Genomic DNA, 22,535 nt, shown 5'->3' with positions numbered 1-22,535 from the left:
GGGCCTAAGTGGAACCTGTTTTTCACTGTGTGCTCTCTCCATGTGAATTATCAAGCGAAACTTTCACAAGATCGTCTCTCCAAGAGAGGCAGCTGCGCTGCGCTGCGCGGAGGAGTGTCTGGTTTTGTTCTTCCTGGGCCTTGGCTTTCAGTTTAAATGTTTGAGCTTTGGGAAGAGAGGATATGTTCACTTGTGTCACTTGGGTGAAATGCTATGCCCTTCCCTTTACCGGGCACTTGAATGGTTGATGCTCCATTTTGTCTTCCTTCAGGTGTAGAAAGAGAATATGTCTCTTAAGGCTGGGCTGAGGCCTGTTTTGCATATCCTGATAACAGACTGGAAGAAATGATCACCACAAAATGAATAACAGTGTATCAGTCTGCTTACCCCACGTTCGTTCGTTCCTCTGTGGCAGTGTGCAGAGGTGGTGTCTTCCTTGCTCTTGTCCCGTTTCTGTCTGGTAGGTCTGGTCTGTGTCATCAGCCTCCTGGTCCAGGCCAAAGAAGCTGAGTCAGCTCTGTCTCAGAGGGAAGGAAAAAAGCTCTGGAGAAAGCAGGTGCTGGCCTTTAACCTTCCGCTCAGTGCTCACTCGCTCTGGGCGCAGCTTCCTTCCCCCAGGTGCATTTTATCAGAGAGCTCAGATCCAGGCTGACATCAGCAGGCTAGGGAGGTGCTGTGCTCTTGGAAAGAAAGAGAAACAGATGTTCTCTGAGTCCATGGCTAGGCAGGACCGGTTTTCTCTGGGTTTGGCTTGGTAAACCAGAAGTCATTTGTGTTGGCCATCGGTGCCTGAGGCGCGCCATTGTGCTTTTCTCTGATGCTCATCGATACCCAGGTGACCAAGAGCCCTTGGGGTCAGGGGCATGGTCTTCAGCAGGAGCTTGTGGAGGAAGCTGTTGTCTCCCATGTTTCTTACCTCCCACACACACACATTCCTTCCCGTGAGCATTTCTTCTGGGAGAGTGGGGTAAGTCTGCTCCTTCTACTAATCTCAGCAGAATTTAAAAGAATAAAATCAACATATAAAAGATCTAATTAGCTCCAGAATTTGCCTGCCCCAAAACTTGGGGGTGTCCTGTCCCTATCAAAACCTAGGGTGTGTAACTTCTATTGCAATCTTCAGATGTATATATTGTCATTTAATAATGGTTTACATTACAGGCTACGGTGGGACTCTTTTTGACATATGCATATAATGTGGGATGATTAAATTCAATTAGTTAGTTATTTTATGCATATGAGTACACTGTAGCTGTCTTCAAACACACCAGAAGAGGGCATCAGATGCTGTTACAGATGGTTGTGAGCCTCTATGTAGAAATTGAACTCAGGACATCTGGAAGGTCAGTGCTCTTAACAACTGAGCCATCTCTCCAGCCCTGAATGCATTCTCTTATTATTTTAACTATCTCTCTCTGACTGAACTTTGTTTGACCAACAGCCTCCTTTCCCCCACCCCCACCTCACCCCACCTCAGCCCCTGAATCTAATCCTATTAGATTCCAGGTTTATGTGAAATACAATTTATTTTATTTATCCAAGTATTTGTAAATGCCACACTCTCCTGCCCCTTCCCCTCTTTAAAGCTGACTAGTATTCCACTGGGTCTGTTTCTCCATTGGAAATTTGATTGAGCATGGCTGAATAGTGTATCCTTGCCAGTGTAATGAAAGAGTTTCAGAATAATCTAAAGAATGCTCTTTATCTGCCTGCTGATTGCTCACTTATCATGACATGGCAGTCATTACAGGGGTGCTTCGGGAGAGACAGTGACTAGCAGTCCTGCTTTTGAAGTAGCTGTATTGTGGTGCATGCAGGAGGTCATTGACAAGCTGTCATTCATTCCCTTGCATATTAGTTTATTCCACAAATATGACCCAGCTGGGATACTCTCATAATCCTAGCACTAGTTCAGGAGGCCGAGGCAAGATGATCACAAGTTCTGGCCTACATAATGAGTTCTAAGCTGACAAGAGTTACCTGGGAAGGCCTGTCTCTTAAAACCACAGGAAAGAAAAAAAAAAAAATCTTGTTTAAATTTACATAGGGATGCCTTAGAAATGAGCAGAGATATAAAGGTACTCTGCTAGTGGGACTGTCATTTCAGAGGGGCATAGATGAGAAATAAACCAAGGAGTCAATGCATGTGGTGTCCATGGTACTTAGCTGACTGTATGACAGAAACAAAGGTGAGCGGGCTGAGGAGTGTGGAGCTGTGTGCTGTTTGGAACAGGGGTCAGGTTAGCCTTGACGAAAAGGTGGCCTAACTATGATAGACAGGAGAAGGTAAGGAGATTTTTTTTTCACCCCAAAGGCTGTTGAAGATTAATGGAATAGAAGGCAGAGATGGAGACACTAGATGGTAGCTCGCATAGCTGTGTCTTTACCTTTCTCCCTGGTGGTTTATTTTATGTGTTATACACTTACAAGCTTTTCATGATTTAGACACAGCTGATGGTGTCCCAAAATAATAGTGGTGGCTGTAGGTATCGGTCGGCTATCCTGCCTGCTGAGCCCCTTTTGCTGTATAAGATCCATATCCATGAAAGCAGCCCCGTGCTCATCTTCAGATGTGTAATGTTACTTGCACAGATGTTTCCTCGTCATTCTTGTTACCGTTGGACCTGGAAAAGAAGCAGTGGCTTGAGGAACGTTCGAAAATTCAGCAAATCCTGTAAATAGTAGGGGCTTGTTTTGGAAACGGCCAGAGCAGGAGGTGGAGGTGGGAGTTTGAGTGGAATTCGCTCGCGCCCTTCACAGTGGCTGTATTATCCAGTGAAATAGAGGCAAGTTATAATTACAGCCTATGACACTCTTTCTGGATCCTGCTTGCTTTTGCTTTCATTTTTGAAAAAAAAAAAAATAATCAAGGAGTATGGAAACTAGATTAAGCTAATTTAATTAAGGAGAGCTTGCTGGATGAAATTACTAGACCGCTTTTGAAAAGTGCTTGGTTTCTGACCCATTTGCTGTTGACCCCAGTTTTCTCTTTGATGTTGAAATAATCAGATTAGAATCAAGTGGTAATGTGGGAAACCTATAGACATAAAGATCAGGGAGTTAAAAGCGGCTCAAAAGAGTGGCCAGTTTTGATTTCTCAAATTCTTACTTTTAAGAGCAATTTTACTCACCAATGAACTTAGCAGCTTGATGGTGAGATTGCTTGGGCCACCAGCCCACCAGCCAGCATTCACCCCTTGGAAAGTCATACATTTGAAGTGCGGGCTGAACATGTTGAGACTCCTACATTGGCCCACTGACCGCCCCCTCAACAGCAGGTAGCATAGTACACACCCCAGCAGATAACCGAGAGGTGCAGCAGACCATTTCAGTCAGTTCGTTTAGTTAGTTTTGTCTTTTCTGTGGTAAAATACCAGAGAAAGACAGTTTTTAAAATGAGGTTTATTTTGGCTCCATGTTTAAGAAAGGATATACTCCATCTCAGAAAGGAAGCTGTGTTGCTGCTGGAGGCTGAGGTGGCTTGTCAAACTGTGGTTTCTGTCAGCAAGTAGGAGACAGACAGGAAGTAAAGCTGCCCCGGAAAAAAATCTCAAAGCCCACACCCTACCCCACCCCACCTCAGCCCACCCCCAACCCCACCACACCCCACCCAATGATGCACTTCTTTCATTCAGTGAGGCTTTGCCTCTTACATGTCCCTTCTTAACCTTCCAAACTGAGGCCATTAGCTGGGGACCAAGTGTTTCAAATATGTGAGCCTACAGGGGGGCATTTCACACTCAAACCATAGGCCCCTTCTTTGAGGTTTACTTAACTTGTTGCTGAGGTGGGAGTGACAAGAGGCAAGCCATGTGCTTTAGTGGGAAAATGGGGTAGAGTTTAAAGTGAGCCTCACTGAGATGGGAGTCTACCTGGGAAAAGTTAGACAAGGTTGTCTCTGAAGATCTTCAGATGTTTAACCGGGGCAGTTGTATGCCTGTCAGAATATATAACCAGGATCAAAGCGAGGTAACGTGCGCAAAGCAGGGAGCGTGCGTTGGCCTGGCATCCTGATCGGTGGATCCTTTGCAAGTCCATTGCAGGAGCAGTTGTTCTTTGTGTTTCCTGACCTCTGGGGGTCCACCTCCACAACTGGCAGCCTGTAGGCTAGATGTGGCCAAGAGAAGTGTTTGGGCAAACCAACACCATGTTTCAAAACTGTTCAGAATTTGTTGCCAGAATTTAAGAATCAGATGTTTTTTTTTACAGGAAAGTCTGGGTTTCTGGCTTTATTTGAAAACTGAGAGTCTGGCAACCCACTGCCTCCCCCTCCTTTCCCACCGAGCCAGCAGTCAGCGGGAGCTGGCAGCTTCCGCCATATAGAGAAGAGTACACTAGGCTCTTTTTCCTACTGATGTACCTGCTTAGACCCCTTGAGCTCTTGTAGTATTGACACTACTCGGTGTAGACATTAGGCTGAACTTGGAGCAGATTTTCTGTTTGTGGGATTGGTACTCTGGAAGTCTACCTGCAAGCTTCGAGATGTATGTGTGTGGCTCTCGTCTAATAACGTAGATATCTCTAGTCATCTCTGAACACTAAGCAATCGCATGCCTGACAGGAGGCTATCTCTTTGGTTGAGACTGCTGCCGTGGTAGCAACTAATTGGAAGTTTTGTTTAGGAAGGGTGTGGGGACAGTGGGTCAGGAGGAAGATGAGCCTCTATAGCCAGCCATAGACTCACAAGTCTGTGTGTTGCATGGAGAAACATGTAAATGGCTGTGATTGTGAATGGGAGCGATTAGCGCAATATCACGACTATAGTGAGCTCTTCGAGCTACTGTGCAGTATAGCCAGGAGCAAAGACAAAATTCAGATGACATCATACAATCAAGGAAGTTCATTACCAAACACCTCTGGGGGCAGAATCAGTGCTCTTAAGAAGTTGGATGGGTTCCAGAAACTGTCCTACCTGGGGATCCATCCCATATACAATCACCAAACCCAGACACTACTGTGGATGTCAACAAGTGCTTGCTGACAGGAGTCTGAGATAGCTGTCTCCTGAGAGGCTCTGTCAGAGCCTGACAAATACAGAAATGGATGCTCACAGTCATCCACTGGACAGAGCACAGGGTCCCCAATGACGGAGCCAGAGAAAGGACCCAAGGGTTTGCAGCCCCATAGGAGAAACAATAATATGAACTAACCAGTAAGCCCAGAGCTCCCAGGGACTAAACCACCAACCAAAGAGTATACATGGTGGGACTCATGGCTCCAGCTGCATATGTAGCAGAGGATAGCCTAGTCGGACATCAATCGGAAGAGAGGCCCTTGGTCCTGTGAAGGCTCTATGCCCTAGTGTAGGGGAATGCCAGGGCCAGGAAGTAGGAGTGGGTGGGTTGGTGAGCAGGGGGAGTGGGTGGGAGAGGGGGTTTTCAGAGGGGAAACCAGGAAAGGGAATATCATTTGAAATGTTAATAAAGAAAATATCCAATTAAAAAAAAAGCAAGAAGAGAAGATGGATGGATAAAGAGGTATTTCTTTTGTGCACATTTTGCCTGATCTTTATCAAAACCTATTAAACTTGTCACAACTAAGTAACCTATCAGATGATGTGCCGGTTCAGTGAACCTCTTCTTTAAACTCAAGATTCAGGATGCATTTTTGAGGTACATATTCAGTGACTACAAGCCAAAGATTTCCTTGATTTTGCTTCCTAAGAGACAATGTTATAAGCTGTTTGATTCTTCAGGACTTTTTACAAGGTCTCTTTAATGACTACTTTGATGGTTTTTGTTTTTTTGTTTTTTTAATTCTCAAGACATCAAATTTTACTTGGTTTTAGTAAATACTTGAATATGTTGTCATGGGTGTTGAGGCTGTGTGTGTTCGTGCTAGTTCCCAGGCAATGTCCCTGCTTCTGAGTGAACAAGTCCATAACCACTGTTCTGTCGTCTGATAGCAGTATTATGTAACCACTTAATTTTTATTGCCAGAGTGTCAAGTCATAAAAAGTGTCTATACTGTGCTCAGTAAAAGAGCCCAGACCTCTCCTTGACATCTTTGTGGTCATTGTTCCAGCATGCCAGTGTTAACTTGGGGCTGAGAGAAAATTCTGCCCAGCAGAACCCATGAGGCAAACCTCCCTGCAGAGTGCAAAAGAGAACTGGCTGTCCTGCGGTTCTGCCTTAGGCTATTGGTGAGGTCACCACAGCTTAAGGAATTGTCGCCATCACAGGGACCATGATGTTTGACAACTAAAGCTATATGCTGTTTCTAGGTTCTAGTCTTTATGCTGACGGCTTGCTATGCATTAATGCTTGGCTTTCTTAGCAACCCTAAGAGAGAGGTGCTGACTCTCCTATACTTATAAGCAAAGAATTGGAGCTCCAGAGGCAATAAATGACTTGCTCATTTGTACAAAATTTGGCATATTGGCAAAGCGATTGAATTTGCTCCCACCCCAGTCTGATGGACACTCTTCATTCCCACGTCTGTCTCTCATGCAGTGTCACAGAAAAAAAGTCACTAATGGTTCTTGAGTTGTTAGTAATTGCGGTCTTCATTGATAGGAGAGAGTCATTGTAACTTCTTCTTATGCTGCACTAAATTTTTAACAGTTTTTTTCAACTCATCATAACTTCCCTGTTATCTTGAAGAACATATACTGGGTATAATTTAAACATCTGTGCCTCTCCAGGAAGTGACTCTCCAGGAAGCATAGAGCCTGCCCTTCTCTGCCAAAGGAGCTCTCAAGTCAATTGCATTTCAGAGTTCATAGATCTCTAGTTGTTGTGGTCTTTTGCCTCCTAATGGACTATCTGCTACTATGATAGTTTCAGTGCAAACTTCCCTCTTAATTTGTTTCCTCTTACAGCCAGCCCTCTGGATCCATTGTCCCCTCTCCATAGATTCAACCAACCACTGATCACATACACTCAAATCCAAACCCTTCTACAAAGCATTATCCAGTTAGACCTGTGGTGGTTGGAGGTTGTGTTTGTACTTGAACACATGAAGACCTTTGTCTGTGGGATTGTATCTTAAACAGCACAGTGTAACAGCAATCAGCGCAGGCTTTCCATTGTGTTAAGTATTGCAAGTCATTAAGAGCTGATCCACTGAAGGATACTGGAAGGTGTGCCCTATGCAAGTTCTACTCCATATGTAAAGTCTACTCCTTGTAAGGGGCTTGAGCATTCCTAGAACTGGGTACCTAAGACGTGTGTTCCGAGACAGAATAGCAAGTAACAGTAAGCAGGCTTTTGTCACTCAAAAAGAGCTTGTGTTCCCCAAGGGAAGAGAAAGCTGGCTTCATGGATGGGATTTCCTTTTTCCTTGTCTTTTTTTTGTTTTTAATTTTGTTCCTCCACCTACTTTTTCTCCTTTTTTTTTCTTTTGAGAAATAACTAATCGGTAAGTTATTTAATATGATGTAGATGGATCCAGATATTTTGAGGAAAATTCAACCCCTTGCTATACCCTTTCTGTCCAACTCCTTACTCCCTTTAAGGACAGACACTCAGTAACTCTGCATCTTCCTTTCCCCTTCCCCAGCCCTCGGTGTCCTTTGCTTGATGACTTGACTCTGAGATGGCAGAAAGGTGTATTTTCTAGGAAGGAAGGAATTATGCCTTGGCAGTAAGGAATTTTGTGGGCTATATTGGGTACAGTGAGGCAGGAGGGCTCAGAGGTCTGGCTAATATCGTCGGCGTATTCCTTGGTACAGAAAATATCGACTGGAGGAAACAAGCAAGCCTCGGGCTATCTGTTTGCATCTCTGCACACAAGGAAGTCTTTTTGAGACTGGGTTCCAAGCTGTGTCTCCTTGAATAAACCCACAGGCAGGTGTGCTGGTGGCAGAGCAGGGGCTTCAGACACTACATAGCCTCTGTTTTGCAGGTAAGGGACGGGAAGTTAGAGCTCTCAGCCCCAGAAGTTAGATCTTTCTTTAGTCCTAGGGTTTCTTAGTCTGTGCTCAGAAGCATAGAGAATGAAACAGAACTTAAGCAGAAAGCCCTTGACCAGTATCCTGCCCAGAGAGGGACTTCATCTTTATTTGCACATGTAGGTCCCAGTTCTGAAGCAGACCTTCACATCCCAAGGCATAGAACATTAAAATTAAAGAAAAAGAAAGTCTTCATCACTATTCTGAAATATACATTCATCCACTCATGCTGCCTAAGTCCTTTCAGTGAACGTAGATTAAGCACCGTGTTGAACTGTTCTGGGGTTGCCTGTTTGTCACAAGGTTTTAAAGCAAGTCCCTGTTAATTCCAAAAAGACACTTAAGTACAGTGTCACCCCCCCCCCACCCCCAACTAAACCAGATTCTGCCCAAAGAGCACTGCCTCTAGAAGGAGTCCCTCATTCCTTCCACCTGTGCTGTCCCCTCTCAGCACAGTTGGCACATGCTCTTACCTGTCTTAGATTTTTCATCCTCCCTGACTGGACCTGTGATGCTGTAAATCTGATCAAAGGCACAGTTGGAAATAGAGCGAGCCATGGTTGCAAATCTTCACATGGACAGAATTTGAAGTCACCTTCATGATTTCACATGTAAAGCATGGTCCAATGCTCAAGTCATGTGTTTAATCTTCCTTTGTAGCCCAGGCTAGCCTCGAACTTTCTATGTACCTGAGGAATGCCTTATTCTACTGACCCTCCTGTGGCCATATCCCAAGTGCTAGAATTATACAAGAGTATCAAGCTGTGGGGTCATCTGTTTATTTTTGACAGTTTCCCTGAAGAGTCGCTATTCTTGAGTGAAAACTGGGCCGTATAATCCTTTTGCAACACTAGTCTGCTGGAAATAGTCACATTTGTTTAGTTTCTAGTTTTCCTAGTCTTCACGAGGTTTGTTTTTCTCAGTACCTGTCCTGTTGGCCATTATTCCACAGAAAAGTGTTCCTCTATAGTTTCGACTTCAGACTCCATTGGAAGCCTCCTCAGCCTTTAGAAGGAACACTGGGGAATTTAGCTTCCTATGACGCTGGATGAAGCAGGGCTGGACACTCTGGATATTAAAGCGCAGCCTTTTAGAACCTGTTGTTCATGGTACAGATCCCAAGGCAGCCTCATCAGGAGGAAGGCAAGATCTCTCCTTTCACGTCCTTAGTCTGTGCTGAGCAGGCCTTGACCTCAGATCTCTCTGCACTTGGCCCCTAATCTTGACAGAGTGATTTGTCTGGAACTGTTGTGTGTGAACATGGGCCAGTGGGATTTAGCTGTAGGGCGGGAAGAGCCCTCGTAAATGGAACCTTCCACATCTGTTCATCGGAAGAGAAAAGATCCCCTTCATTCTTGTTTGTTTGTTTCCCATTCTGGGCAAATGGGAATGTATTTCCTTTGTTGTTTTTTAGGTCAAGGGGTCTGTCTGGGTGGTCTGGGAGGTGACATGTAAAGTGATGATTTAGGGTCCCTCTTGTCTTTGTAACAATACTGAGCTCTGGTGACTGCAGTTCTCTGTCTGCTAATGAGGGTGGTACATTCTTCCCATAATTACTTAGGCCATTACAAGCAGCCCAGGGAGGCAGCCACTTTCCCTGGACTTGAGATTTCTGAGACCAGCTCACAGCGTATAGGATTTTTCTAAGTGCATGTCCTCAATTTAGAGATTGAAAGCAGCCAGGCTGACATCCAAGATCCTGTACAGATGCACTTTTTGAATCTTCTATTTTGCCATAAGAGAATTCAGAAAGCCTGAGGAAGAATTGCCTAATATACTATCCGTTGCAAGTTCAAGGACCTCTGTGTTCAGGCTGCCCTGAGCTTTGCAAGCAAAGTGGCCCTTTCTGAACCATGTTCTGTTACAGACCTGATGAGATTCCCGATAGTGTTGTCTGCAGTATAAAAAAATCACCCACTGGCTTGTCTTCAAGGAGGTCAAAGGAATGAGTGGGGAGGCCTGCTTCTCTTAAATGTGTGAGCTGAGTTTCGAGACCTAGCCCTGAGGTCCCCTCTATGTGCTGTCTCCTCTTTTATTACAGTGATTCACAGCAAGTTACATTCTGCCTGGGCCCTCATTTCATGGAAAAGAAAGGAGGAGGCTTAGCATTTGGGAGAGGGAGGCAGGACTAGAGAGTGGGTACAGACCATTGGCGCTTTATTGCATAAACAGTGTTCTGTGATTTGCTTTGCATAGATAGTCTGTGCCCTGTTTTTTTTATTGCCCCTGCCCCTAGTCAGGTTAATGAAGTAAAAAATCACTCACATAAGGGAAACAACCTTCCCAGTTTGTGCTGGTAAGGCTGAGATTTAGGCACTGAAGTCTCCTGCCAATGAGAAGGCTTTGATAGTTCTGTGTTTCCCTGTCCTATAGGAGTGCCTGCGAAATACTTTTGATATATTCAAGTAGATTTCCCAAATATTTGTTGAGCACTTGTTAACATCAGAGCTGTGCTTGGTACACAGAGGTGAGTGATAGCTGTACGTATTGATGGCATGCTTATTGTTTGCCAGGTGTCATATTAAGTTATTTTCTTGCAGCCCCACACTTAATTTTGAGCAGATAACATAAGGCAGGTATTATTTGCTCTCAGAGAAGATGGAAAAACCCTCTGCCCAGAGAGGTTCAATAACTAGCTGACATTGCATTGTGGTAAAACCAGGACTGGAACCCAGCAGTCCATCCCTAATGCCCGTGTTTCACCACAAGGTCCTAAACTCTGCCCCCAGGAAGCTCCAAGCCTAGTGATGGCATAGACAGAAGTGACACAGACATCAAACCAGTGTCTGGAACGAAAACAGACACACCAAGAAAGATAAGCTAAGAATTCTGCGGAATCCAGAAGAGACAGGCTCTGTGAGGGTATGAAATCTAGAACAGCCAGCCATGTGCCATGTCCAGTGTTTCCTTCTGCAATAAGAAGATGACATGTGTAAGCTTAGAAACCAGAAAAACCCCAACCCGAAGGCTTCCGAATAGCTTCCCTGTCAGCAGCGAGCATGGTTCCGGGTAAAGGAACTTCTAAGCTTAAGAAATATTCATAATCTGTCTAAAAAGGAATCCTCAGCTGCCTGGCGGATTTAGTGTGTTCTCCATTTTATTACATATGTTCAAATTTATAAACATGAAAGAGAGCCAGCCTTTTCAGTGCCCACAACAGGCCCCATTTCTCAAACCCCCTTTCCACTCCCAAATGTGGGAAAACAGAAGGAAGGAGTTTGTTTGAAGTCGTGCCTCCAAATATCCCCTTAGTAGTCTTTTATGAGGCTTGCTTCTTTCAAACCTGACATGCATTCATAAAACACAATGTTTTTCTGCCTTTATATACTTAAAGTCAAAACATAGAAGGGGCTCGAGATTTTGCACAAAGAAGCCCTCGAAAGAACCCTGATGTTACAGATGCTGATCCACGCTGTTCTGAGCAGCATCATGCATGCTAATTTATTTTGCTGTTTGTAACGAAACAGTCAGACCACCAAAAAGCTTTCTGATTCATCTGAGCCATAACTTTAGATTGTCATGTAGAAGGCTCTCTCTCTCTCTCTCTCTCTCTCTCTCTCTCTCTCTGTATGTGTGTGTGTGTGTGTCTGTGTGTGTATACATGCAAACTTACATATACAGGTTCATATGTGACACTTGTATACATATGGAGTCTAAATAACATCCATGGGTGTCCTCCATTAGACTCTATTCTCCTTGGTTTTTATCCTATCACTAGGCCCTGGAGCTTTCTGATTTGGCTCCACTCACTAACCAGAGTTCCAGGGCTCCCCCTGTCTCTACCTCTCCTGCCCTAGGGTTACCAGCATGGCTACCATGCCCTTCACTTTGCTTTGTTTTGATTCTGGTTTTCCATGGATTCGAGGGATCAGATGCAAGTTGTGCGTGAAAAGCACTCTATCAACAGAAGGGTCTCCGCAGCCTGAGGCATTATTTTTTAAACTTTTAGAAAGAATACTACCTATATCCTTAAAGAAACAACTCTGAACTGTCTGTGGTGCATTTTGCATCCTGAGACACACTGGCTGTTTTCCCAAAATGCACAGTAGGATTATGTCCCCTTTTAATTTGCATGCCTGGTTAACAATGCCACCAATCTCCGCTATTCCTTTATAAATGGAAATTAATTAAACAGGAAGCTTGCCAGTGTAAACATATCCTTCTAAATATAGATTTCTGCTCTGTAACCCCGTCTGGGGGGGGGGGGCTTTTATTAGAAATGGCTGATCTCACATCAAAGCATCACTGGGAAGCCCGCTTCTCTCTCATTTGAATACAGACCTTTTCTGAGCCTGGAGGATGCACCTGGCTACAAACTCTCTGCAAGGCTCACTACAGTGAGTGGCTACAGGGGTCAGAGCTGTCCCAATGGCCATAGCTTTTTCTAAGCTCTATGGATTGTAAGGGGCTAATTTGTTTATCAAAGGTAATTCAAACTCTCTTTGTAATTTCCTACAGGGCTGAAGGTACTTAGAATTATTATAGTTTTTAAACATCTGTTTTTAAAAAATTCTTTTGGGGAAAGGAATTATGTATTGGCTACATAGACGATTTTTTTCTCTCTAAGTTCTGTCAGCTAGACTTTCAGCCTCCACTCTTCTTTGATACACCTATGAGTTTAACTATGTTAAGAGGATGGTCACGTCTATCGTGTCCCGTTTTCCTTTTTGCAAGATGATATAGTAAAGTAAAACCCAGACCTTCGAGTCCGAAAGTTTCCCATACACCCAGAACACAAGTGTCTGATGACAGGCGCAGTCTCCAAGAAGAGCAAGCAAGCCCTCTGTATTTGCGAATGAGAATTCCTTCACGGTATTGAACTTCCCTCCATCTCCAAATTGTAAATTTGGGAAATTGGCTCCCAGACTCCCCAACTCCTTTTACAAGCACGCTCTGGACCCTTTCCCAGGTCTCAGCGAATGCACCCCCCCATTCATTTCCTGCTGCTTTCCCAAAAGCTTTCTGCTTCCTTTCTGCCAGTTGAATCTGTTTGCTCCTAAATGGAAACAGCTTCCAGAAAGCACTCACCAGCAGTACTGAATGAGGGGGGGATTTGTGTCGCCTGCTGCGCTGTACTGGGGCCGAGGTCTGTTTGAAGGCTCTCATCTCTACGCTAGATCACCATACTGCACTCTGGACCTTTCACCAGCTGCTCCGTTTCTGCACTCCTAGCTTTCAGTTATTTGAAGTGCTCTGATCCATTTTCTTCCATCCCATTTCCCATGCTCCTTGGGGAAAAAAACGTGGGCTTTTTCTCCTGGCAAGGAATCACCACATATTTTATTTGCTACTTGATGCTTTTTATGTGTGAGTGTGCATTATGCCTATATATGAATACATATATGGATATATGAACATGTGTGAGCAGATGTTGTTATTGATAACTTTTAAAATAGCTTCATCTGTTTTTTGTTTGTTTGTTTGTTTGTTTTTGTTTTGTTTTTGTATAAAGCTCTTTGGGAATACCCTATCATGTCCCCTCTAAATAATAAGAATTCCTTCTCATCAGCTATCTCTACCTTTATTTTCTTGTCATATCTCATTAGCTAGGACATTGTGTGCTTTCCTGAGACCTACCTTTCATTTAGACGCATACCACTGAGGGTGTGAGTGAATTCATAGTTAACACTTGGGTCCCAAAGTAGCATGCTTCAAGTTATATCATTAACTATAAAAGCTGTGGCCTTACAGAAGTAATTCATCTCCGATGCAAATTCCAAAGAGCCTATCTTCCTTAGGTGGGTATCACCCTCCACAGACAGTGACAGCGTTCTGAGATGACAGTCAGTACATTTCTACAATACAGATACTTGCTCGATGCCGGATACCACATTAAGAGGTAAAGTTTCCGAGTAAAGCACCAGGCATTTGGTTTGAGATACTGTGTTGTGCCTCTGTGCTGACTGTGTGGGGGAGTACGGTATGGACATGACGCAGCCACAAATTTCTGTTCCCCTAGTTTTTACTAAGGAAGGGCTAACATCACCACCACCACTACCACCACCATCACCAAGTAACTCTATCCTGAGAAGGGAAAAATCTGTCCATCCAGTTGCAAGACTAAATGTAAAACTAGACAAAGAACCTGAATGAATAACAGGTCTCAGAAAACAAAAGAGGTCAGATTTCACCGAACTGTTTAATTCTCAAACTCTCTGAAAACTGGCCCTCCTGCAAAGTCCATTTTGTTGCTGCAGAGACTGAGGCTGAGGGGATAGAGAACGTTTTGGGCCTGGTTACAGGGTAGTGAGAAATCTGAGCCTTCCTGAATGTGCATTTAACTGTAGAACATGCTGGCATATCACTGTGGTGAGTTTAAAAGCCTCGCATTGATGTAGCAGTAATCGGAGTGTTTAAAGTTAAATCTAAACTGACTCTCCATCAGAGCGGGTGGCTGGGTGCATACCTCGTGAGTGCCTTGTTTGCTAGTCCTCTAGGCTGGCGATCAGTGTTTTCAGAAGGTCAGAGAGTGGACATTTCGGGTCGGGAGCTATTACTAGACTGTCACAGTTTCTTGGCTCTCCCAGCGAAGGAAAAAAAAAAGAGCCTTTGACAAAACTAAAAACAAGTGGGTGTGGCTGTGTTCCAATCAAAACTTTATTTCTGGAAAACAGAAATTTGAATTTCATAGACTTTCATACATCACAAAGTAGGATCATTTTGGTCACTTAAAAGCTCACAAGCCTCATTAAAAAAAAACCAAAATGGCCAGAAGGCCAGGTTTGACTCTTTAACCATAGATCTTAGTCCCTGCCCTCTGTGTATAAGTCTTAAATCTTAGAATGAATGTAGAGATGTGTATTTAGCCAATTCTTCAAGCTGCCCTTACTGGGGGGGGGGGGGGACATTTATTTTCCAAACCTGGGAGAGGCTTCTCCTGAATGGCAGCCCCAGCTAGAGAGTCGGGTTGGTTAATATCATCTTTGTCCTTAGCAGGTCTGATGAGGCGGCATAGGAGTAGCAGGATAGATTACTAGATGGTGTCCCCACAGCCTGGGAGATGTGTCAGTCTCACTAGGATCTGCGCCTCTCCCCGCTAGCGTCTTGCACAGGACTGAATATGTTTTGTAGAGATTGGTTTGTTTTTAGGTCATAGGGTGGAGGTCTTGATTCTGCTCTGCTGTGCTGGAGGCAACTCAGAGACCACAAAGCAGCGAGTGAGCCCAGCATCTTTTTCATCTGGCGCCATCTGACCACGCACCCCTCCCAAGTGCACATTTTGATCCTTGGAAGCTTGGCAAAGCTTTGGTCAGCTGATCTCTGCTTCTTAGAAATAAGAATTATTAGGCATGGGGAGTGGGGGAAGGACAGTCCGGGCTCTGGCTCTAAACTTGTTCAGAAGGCAAAAGTCTCATCCTTGGCTGAACAAGGCTAGAAGGAGGCGCAGCCGAGGTAGAGTCTACTCAGGAAGAAAATACGTTGACAGTGGGTCCCTGGAGCCTTCTCCCCTTGAGATGTGAGAAGTTCTCAATTCTTTCCTGCCAAGATCCCTCGTTTGATTCCCACAGCATCTCTAACTGGCTGCTGTCCCTTGAGGACACGCCTAGACTCAGGCTTTCTGCCAAAGCTGGAAGTATCACCACTTTGTGAAAATAGTCCCATGTCTTGCTACCCGTGCGAGGTGTGGGGCTGTACCTGGAACGCACTGAGCCTATGTCTAACGAAGAAGCAGAGCATGCTCAGGCCCCTTTTGATGTTTCCTCATCGTGGTCCCAAAAGTCAACACACCTCCCCATTCAGTACATATCCCTTTAAGATTCTGCTCTGCATTTCCCAGCAGGAAGCACCCCTTTGCTGGTTTCTCCTTCTCTTCCCAAGCATGGCCTTGTGCCCAAGCCCCCTTTTACAGCTTGCTGTGTTTCATTCAGGACTGTGGTTGCTTTCCTTACCATGGTAGTGCATGTCTATCTGCCTGAATGCTGATGCTACTCCTGTCTGTTCCTCTTTCTTTCCCATTTTCTGCCCAGAACTCCATCTCCAGTCCCCTGGCTGACCAGAGAGAATCCTGCAGAATAGGACGGAGGGAGGGAGGGAGGGAGGGAGAGAGGGAGGGGAGGGAGGGAGGGAGGGAGGGAGAGACAGAGAGACAGAGAGACAGAGAGACAGAGAGAGACAGAGAGAAAGAGAGACAGAGAGAGAGAGAGACAGAGAGAGAGAGAGAGGAAAATGAGGTTGGGATAGCTGCTCTCAGTGTTTCCCTGCCAAAATGCTTTTAGGATAACTGCAGGTAGAGAGGAAAGTTCACTACCCCTCTCAAAATGTATTCTGCAGGACACTTTAGCTCTCCTTTGTTTTTGTAATTATTAATATACAAGTTTTTGTTTTATTCAGAGATATAGTCTTATCGAAGTTGGATCCTCCTGCCTCAGCCTCCCTACTGTGAGAGCTTGGGACACTACGGGACACCATGGGACACCATGCTAGCTGCTTGCTCTCCACTGGATCAGTTTCTAATTGCTGGTACAGTTCCCATTCCGTTCTTCACAGCAATCCCCCTGCTCCCACTCTGCAAGGCAGTCTGACTGTATTTATGCCATCTACTCACTGTGGGGCCTACACTACACAGAGGCTGTGATCTGTGTGTGTTCACACAAAACTCTCACACTGAAAGCTGACAGTGTTCTCATACTAATTAGCAAATGGGACGTTTGTGGGGCGACGATGTTATAAGGGTGCTATCCTTATGAGAGAGGCCCAGAAAGCTGTCATGTAGCTTCTCTCGTGTGAAAACAGCAATAGGACACCTTCAGAAACCTGGGAGCAGTTCTTCCCAAGACACAGAAGCTGCTGGTGACTTGATCTTGGATTTGCCAGCTTCCAGAATAATAAGTATTGTTGTTGTTGTTGTTACAATAACTTGAATGGACTGAGGCCATAGATATATCTCTTTCCTCTCCTCCCCTTCCTCTTCAGGTTGTTCTAAGATATGGTAAAATACGTATAACATAAAATTTACCCTCTCCACCACTTTTCAAAATATTTTATTTAATTATGGGTATTGGAGGGTGGGGTATGTCCACAAGAGGCACCTACAGGAGACCAGAAAACAGTGTCAGACCCAAGAGCAAGAATTACAAGTGGTTGTGAGCCACCCAGTATGGGGGTTGGGCACCCAATTTGAGTCTTGCAAGAGCACGGGGGTTTCTTAACCTCTGTGCCATCTCCCAAGCTCCCTTAGCCATTTTCAGTATCCAGCTTGGGGCACATTAAAGACTTGGCTACTGTTGCACAACCATTGCCACTATCCGTTTTTGTAATATTTTGTAAACATCTCAAGCTGACTGTTTATCCATCAGGCATCAGATCCTTGTTCATCTCATGACCCTGCCGTGGCAAATGCCGTCGACTTTCTGTCTCTATAACTGCAACTCTATAATAGCAAACCTGAGCCACCCCCTTATTGGAATCGTAGTATTTGTAGCTTTTTGGCTGGCTTATTTGCACTCAGCATAACACCCTCTGTGCTCGGTCATGTTTCACTGTGTGTTAGCATCTCCTTCGTCCTGAAGGTTCAGTTGTACTCTCTCCTGTGATTCACCACACGTCATCTGTTCACTAACTGAGGAATGCTTGGATTGCTTCCACTACTTGAGGCAATTTTGAATAATGATGCTCAGAATGGGGTTATCAGATGTTTCTTCGAGACCCTCCTTGCAGTTTAGGAGGAGGTGCATTTCCGGAACACATAGTAATCCTCTCTTTATTTTTGAGGAAATGCTGTATCTTTTATCTTGCAGTATTTGTGTTGTTTGCTTTGACCAGAAAGACTCCTGCTCACGTTCACCTTATGTGGCAGTCTGCATCAAAGCGCCTTACCTTAGCCATGTGTGTGTGTGTGTGTGTGTGTGTGTGTGTGTGTGTGTGGTCAGCTGGTTTTGTCTTATCTCACTTTGTTACATACTTTTGATGCTGGCAGTATTTTAAGTGGAATATTATATTGCAGGCATGCTACGTCATTGGACTTGTGAAATCTGAAACTGTTTTCAGAGCAGATGTGTAAATTACAGCTATGGACTCAGTTAAGTGGTACACTGAGCATTTCGGCTGCCACACTTATAGACTCTACAAGTACCCTCTCACTCTCAAAGACTCTCCTTAGTATTTCACAGCCAGCCAGCCTATTTTAAAAACCTCTCAGTATCCTTTCAAGCTTAAAACTGTCTGTGGTTTTAAATTTGAAGACTTTTATTATCTAATATCTATCGGTTCATAAGTAAGTTATAGGTGTTGAGGGTATATTAGTAAGTTAGCATGTTGTGGCAGAGTTGTGACTTCTTTTCATGTGGGGAGGCCCTATTTGATGCATCATTAGTAAGGTAGATTATAAACTAAGAGAGACATTGATCTGTTTATTGTATCATAACTTTCCCTATTAGTCCCACATATGACTTATCTGATGAACTAATGACAAGTCTCATTTAAGAAGTACTCACTGCAGGCCAAGCACCTAATCTAAGGTTATAGTTACTACATTTATCACTTTTATAAATTCAAAAGGAAATAGAACCGTCCTCTTCATTTGCCAGGTATAGAAAATGAGAGTCAGAGATGTGAACTCAATTAGCCACAGTCACAGAGGTAGGAAATGAAAGATCCAGGTTTGACCCTGACACCTTCCCACTATGCCACCCTTGGGGTGTGCATCCATGCCCACACTACTGCCTCCAGTTATTTGGAGCCTTCACCCCATCCTCCCATGATCATGGAACTTGAAGAGTCAGCATAAATGGAGAGTCTCCCAAACCCGGCACAGCTATAGAAACAGCCCAGCCTAGCAACCTATGCCTGCCATTGTGTGGAGCTTTGTCTATGGGTTATAGGAAAACTCTGTGCCTAAATCCATAGACAAATGAACACAGCCTGCAGCAGATCAAGACCATAAATGGATTTGTAGCAGGCAGCTCTGGAAGGTTTGGGCAGGTGTCCAGAACACTGTGTCCTGTAACAAGTGTAGACCTTTTCTGGAGTGTTTGCTTTAGATGTCAGAGCCGAGTGTAATTCTGGCCAGAGTCAATTCCATACTTCTCATGGGTACCTATTTATAGGCTTGAACTTATAGCTATTTTCCATCCCGCCTACATAGAGCCATAAAGGTAAAGATTGATCACTTGATTACCTAGATCTATCTATCTATCTATCTATCTATCTATCTATCTATCTATCTATCTCTATATACATATGTGTGTATGTATATATATGCATACATATATATAAATTAAAATAGCCTTTCAAGGACAGAGAAAGGGTTGATTCTGTTGTCTTAACGTGTTTCTGCATGTCAAGTAAAAAACAACAAACTGCCCACTAGGAAAGTAAGCCAAGAATGTGATCAGTACACTTGTGAAAAGTATTCAGCTTCATTAATAAAAAAAAAAGTGCAGAACAAATGATGTTGACAGAGATGTAGCTGTCTGATAATAGGACCAATGATGAGTGTATCAGCACATGCAAGCTTACATCAGCCCATGCCTGCTTGTAAACCATTGGTGGGAATTTAAATCAGAGTGGCTTTTGGCAATACCTCAGAAACTAACATGCACATCCTGTTTGGGTTGCGAATTCCATACTCTTCATTGTGCATATTATCATGGAAGGGTAGATGAGATGTGTGTGTGTGTCTCCTTCCCTCTCCCTCCTTCTCCCTTTCTCTCTCTCTCTCTCTCACACACACACATACACACACACTCACACATAGGCTTGCTGGTAGTATTATACAGTGAAATAAAACACAGCTATGACAATATAGCTCTTTGCTGAGAAACAAGCAGAATGTTAAATGAATGCTAACTTGGGGCTGGAAAGATGGATCAGCAGTTGGGAGTACTTGTCGCTCTTACTGAGGGCCAGAGTTCAGTCTCCAACCCAGATGTAGAAGCTCCTAACTACAGTTCCAGGAGATCTGGCACCTCCTTCTGTCCTTTGTGGTCACTGTATGTACGTGGTACACTTACACACATGCAGGTGAGTCACATACATATAAAATAAAAATATATCTATAAAGTAATAATGATAATAATAATAGTATTATAATAATAATAATAATAATAATAATAATAATAATAATAATAGCCGACATGACAACCCATGAAGTGGGAAGCTCCGATCTAGAGAATGAGGTAGATCTGCAAGTCCCCAGCGGGATGAGCTCTGCAGCAAGGGTTTGTAAGTTGTCTCATCCAGCGCTGTCTGGGTGCTAGTACTTGCCCTGGTTCAGAAGCACGCAGTCACCCTTCACAGTGTTGTCGAGAGAACTCTTGTTTTAAGGCTGTGCATAGGCCTGGGCTGATGCTATTTAAAGAAAGTTATTTCCTCGTGCATGATGGCCATTAAGAAAGCAAACATGTTTGACGTCTACGTGAAAGTGCTGTAACATAAGATAACCACACGTAACCGGATCTGCTCTGGACGAGGCAGTTTGTGCAGAGTGATGCTTCTGAGATGGAAAATAAGGAGTTGCCCATCTGTGGCTGCAAGCTTTTTTCCAGTGGATACTGTGATCTGGCTGACTCCTGAGCTCTGCCTCTCAGTGGGAATTCATCTGTTAAAAATCTCAGATAGAGTCTCGGAGTGCAGCCTTGTCTGAGAGATCATTTCCTTTTTACCAGTGCGGGGTTTGGCATCTGCACGTTTCTGCTCTAGGGCTCACGTGTGTGCATGCATGCCAGTGGAAGTCAGAGCACATGGGTGCTGTCCTTCAGGAAGCCTCTACCTTGTGTTTGAAGTCGTCGTCGTCACTCACTAGGATCTGAAACTCACTGACTCGGCTGCTGCACCCCAGGGATCTGCCCGTCTCTGCCTCCCCAGCACTGAACATACAAGCGCACCCATTACACATTACCGGCGAACCGCTGCCACCCCAGCCCCTTCACTGCAGCTTTTCGAGTAATAGAAGAAGTACACTTCTCTCTGGCTGTTGGCCCCGGGTTGATTTGTGGTGGAAAGAAGATTCTTTCAGTTATGGGTCAGAAGAGGAAACTCGGGCTTTGCATCCTGGTATTCCTTGGGTGGTAGACTTCTGAGATCTGGACATAATTCTTTAAGGGACAACACTTGAGGGACCTGTTGCTTTGCCGTCAGGTTGGCTGTAGACATGGCCTCCTCCCTGTATAATATAGCTCACCTTGTTTCCTTATCTGTTTTCCTGGCCCTTGTAGTCTAAAATGTACATAAACCACCCCAGCTCTTTCCCAACCCGCCCTCCATGGCCAGGCTTATGCCGCCAACTTTTTAAAGCCCAAATCTTGAAAAGAAAATGTCCCCATTACATCACACATATACATATTAGACACACGTCAAGCTTCTATTTCCTATTTGGACCGTGAGCCCCTAGCCTGCACCATGAAAGAGAGTAGTTGTGGCTCATCCTCCCAAACCTTCATAGCATCCCAACTGAAACTAAGCAGAACCAACAGATCCCCAGACCTCCTACTCGGGACACCCAGCTCTTCAATCTTAAAAAAAGAAAGAAAGAGCACCTCCCTTTTGTCATGATCAAAGGAACCTTCTCTAATCCTGAAGGTGACTTTAAGCACCCTTTGTTTGCCTGGCTTATCCCACCCAAAGATGACTGCAGGACTAATCACCCTTTTCAAATGCACTGTCCTGAAACCGAGATGAAGTGCCCCAAATGGCTCTCTCTCTAGTGTTTTCCCGTGACGGTCTGGCCATTAAACATCCTCATGGCCTATGAAAGAACATACTAACTAGAAGGTCACAGAAGGCACAAGGATAGAAACAAATGGGATTCTTCTCAACAGCCTGTCATTTCTTATCGTTCTCTGTCTCATCACCATCCGTATCGATCCCCTTCCTCACCTGTGGTCCACACTAGTTTACTGGGGTTGATGCCGTCAGAAAGACGGACAGCTCCTCCAGAACTACACAAGCTTCCGGTTAAGCCATAGCTCAGGCGGGACATGCATGGTGCAAAGCTAAACGGAGAAGCAGCAGAGGCAGTGATGGGCATGTGATCGTTCACAAGTTTGCTTCCCTGGTTAAACAACTTCTCAACTGGCCAGAGTCCAGCATGTTAATCCTTAACCTAGGCGGAGCAGCTGCCGCCTGCTCCGAGCTGGCTTATCATTACCTCTCAGGACCACCTTTTATGGCTCTGACGAGCTCCTAAGCGGTGTCTTATCACCACCAAGCCTAATCGTCATTAATGGGGCAGTGCACCGGTACTTCTGAGTCGCTCCAGAGTTAAGCAGTTTATGGCCAATTGAGGAATTTTTAATTGCCGCTTTTGGGGGGCAGGGAGGGCAGGAAAAGAGAGGAGACAGCTCACTGGAGGCCATTTTAGGGTTGTGTTTAGAGGCTTACTGTCTTGTGGTCCTCTTTCATGTTTTCCCTGCCTTTGAAAAGTGGTTAAGGTTGAAGCAAGGCACCCTACAGGTAGGCTGGGTGGGTCGGTGCTCTTCTGGCTCCTGGGTGCCTAGATACTGTCCTGGGTGCTTTTTAGAGATAACTTTCTAGAGCCCTAGCTTTTCTACCACCCCTACCTACAAGTGTTCTTTCCCTTTTCTTTCTTCATACTGAGCACACAGAGGGGTCTGTTGTAGATGCCATCAATGTGCAAGACATTCTACATATCTAGTTATCACTGTATTTGTTAAACTACATGAATACCCCCCACGTCCATAGGAAG

General features: G+C 44.6%; 1 protein-coding gene and 1 long non-coding RNA gene across 2 annotated transcripts in view; one reads left to right on the top strand and one right to left on the bottom strand.

Moving 5' to 3' along the window:
• Window positions 1-22,535, top strand: part of Pdzrn3 (PDZ domain containing RING finger 3) — a 228,291-nt gene that overhangs the window by 84,015 nt on the left and 121,741 nt on the right. The gene's annotated exons all lie outside the window — the stretch shown is intronic.
• Window positions 2,377-21,947, bottom strand: Gm33934 (predicted gene, 33934). The gene is made up of 2 exons (NR_166918.1): window positions 21,707-21,947; window positions 2,377-2,624 (listed from the first exon to the last, which is right to left on the bottom strand). It is a non-coding gene; the product is annotated as a predicted gene, 33934 (long non-coding RNA).

The sequence above is a fragment of the Mus musculus genome, chromosome 6 (assembly GCF_000001635.26).
Source record: "Mus musculus strain C57BL/6J chromosome 6, GRCm38.p6 C57BL/6J".
NCBI lineage: Eukaryota > Metazoa > Chordata > Mammalia > Rodentia > Muridae > Mus > Mus musculus.
Note: the sequence above shows the minus strand (reverse complement) of the source record. Positions and strands in the feature narration are given on the sequence as shown.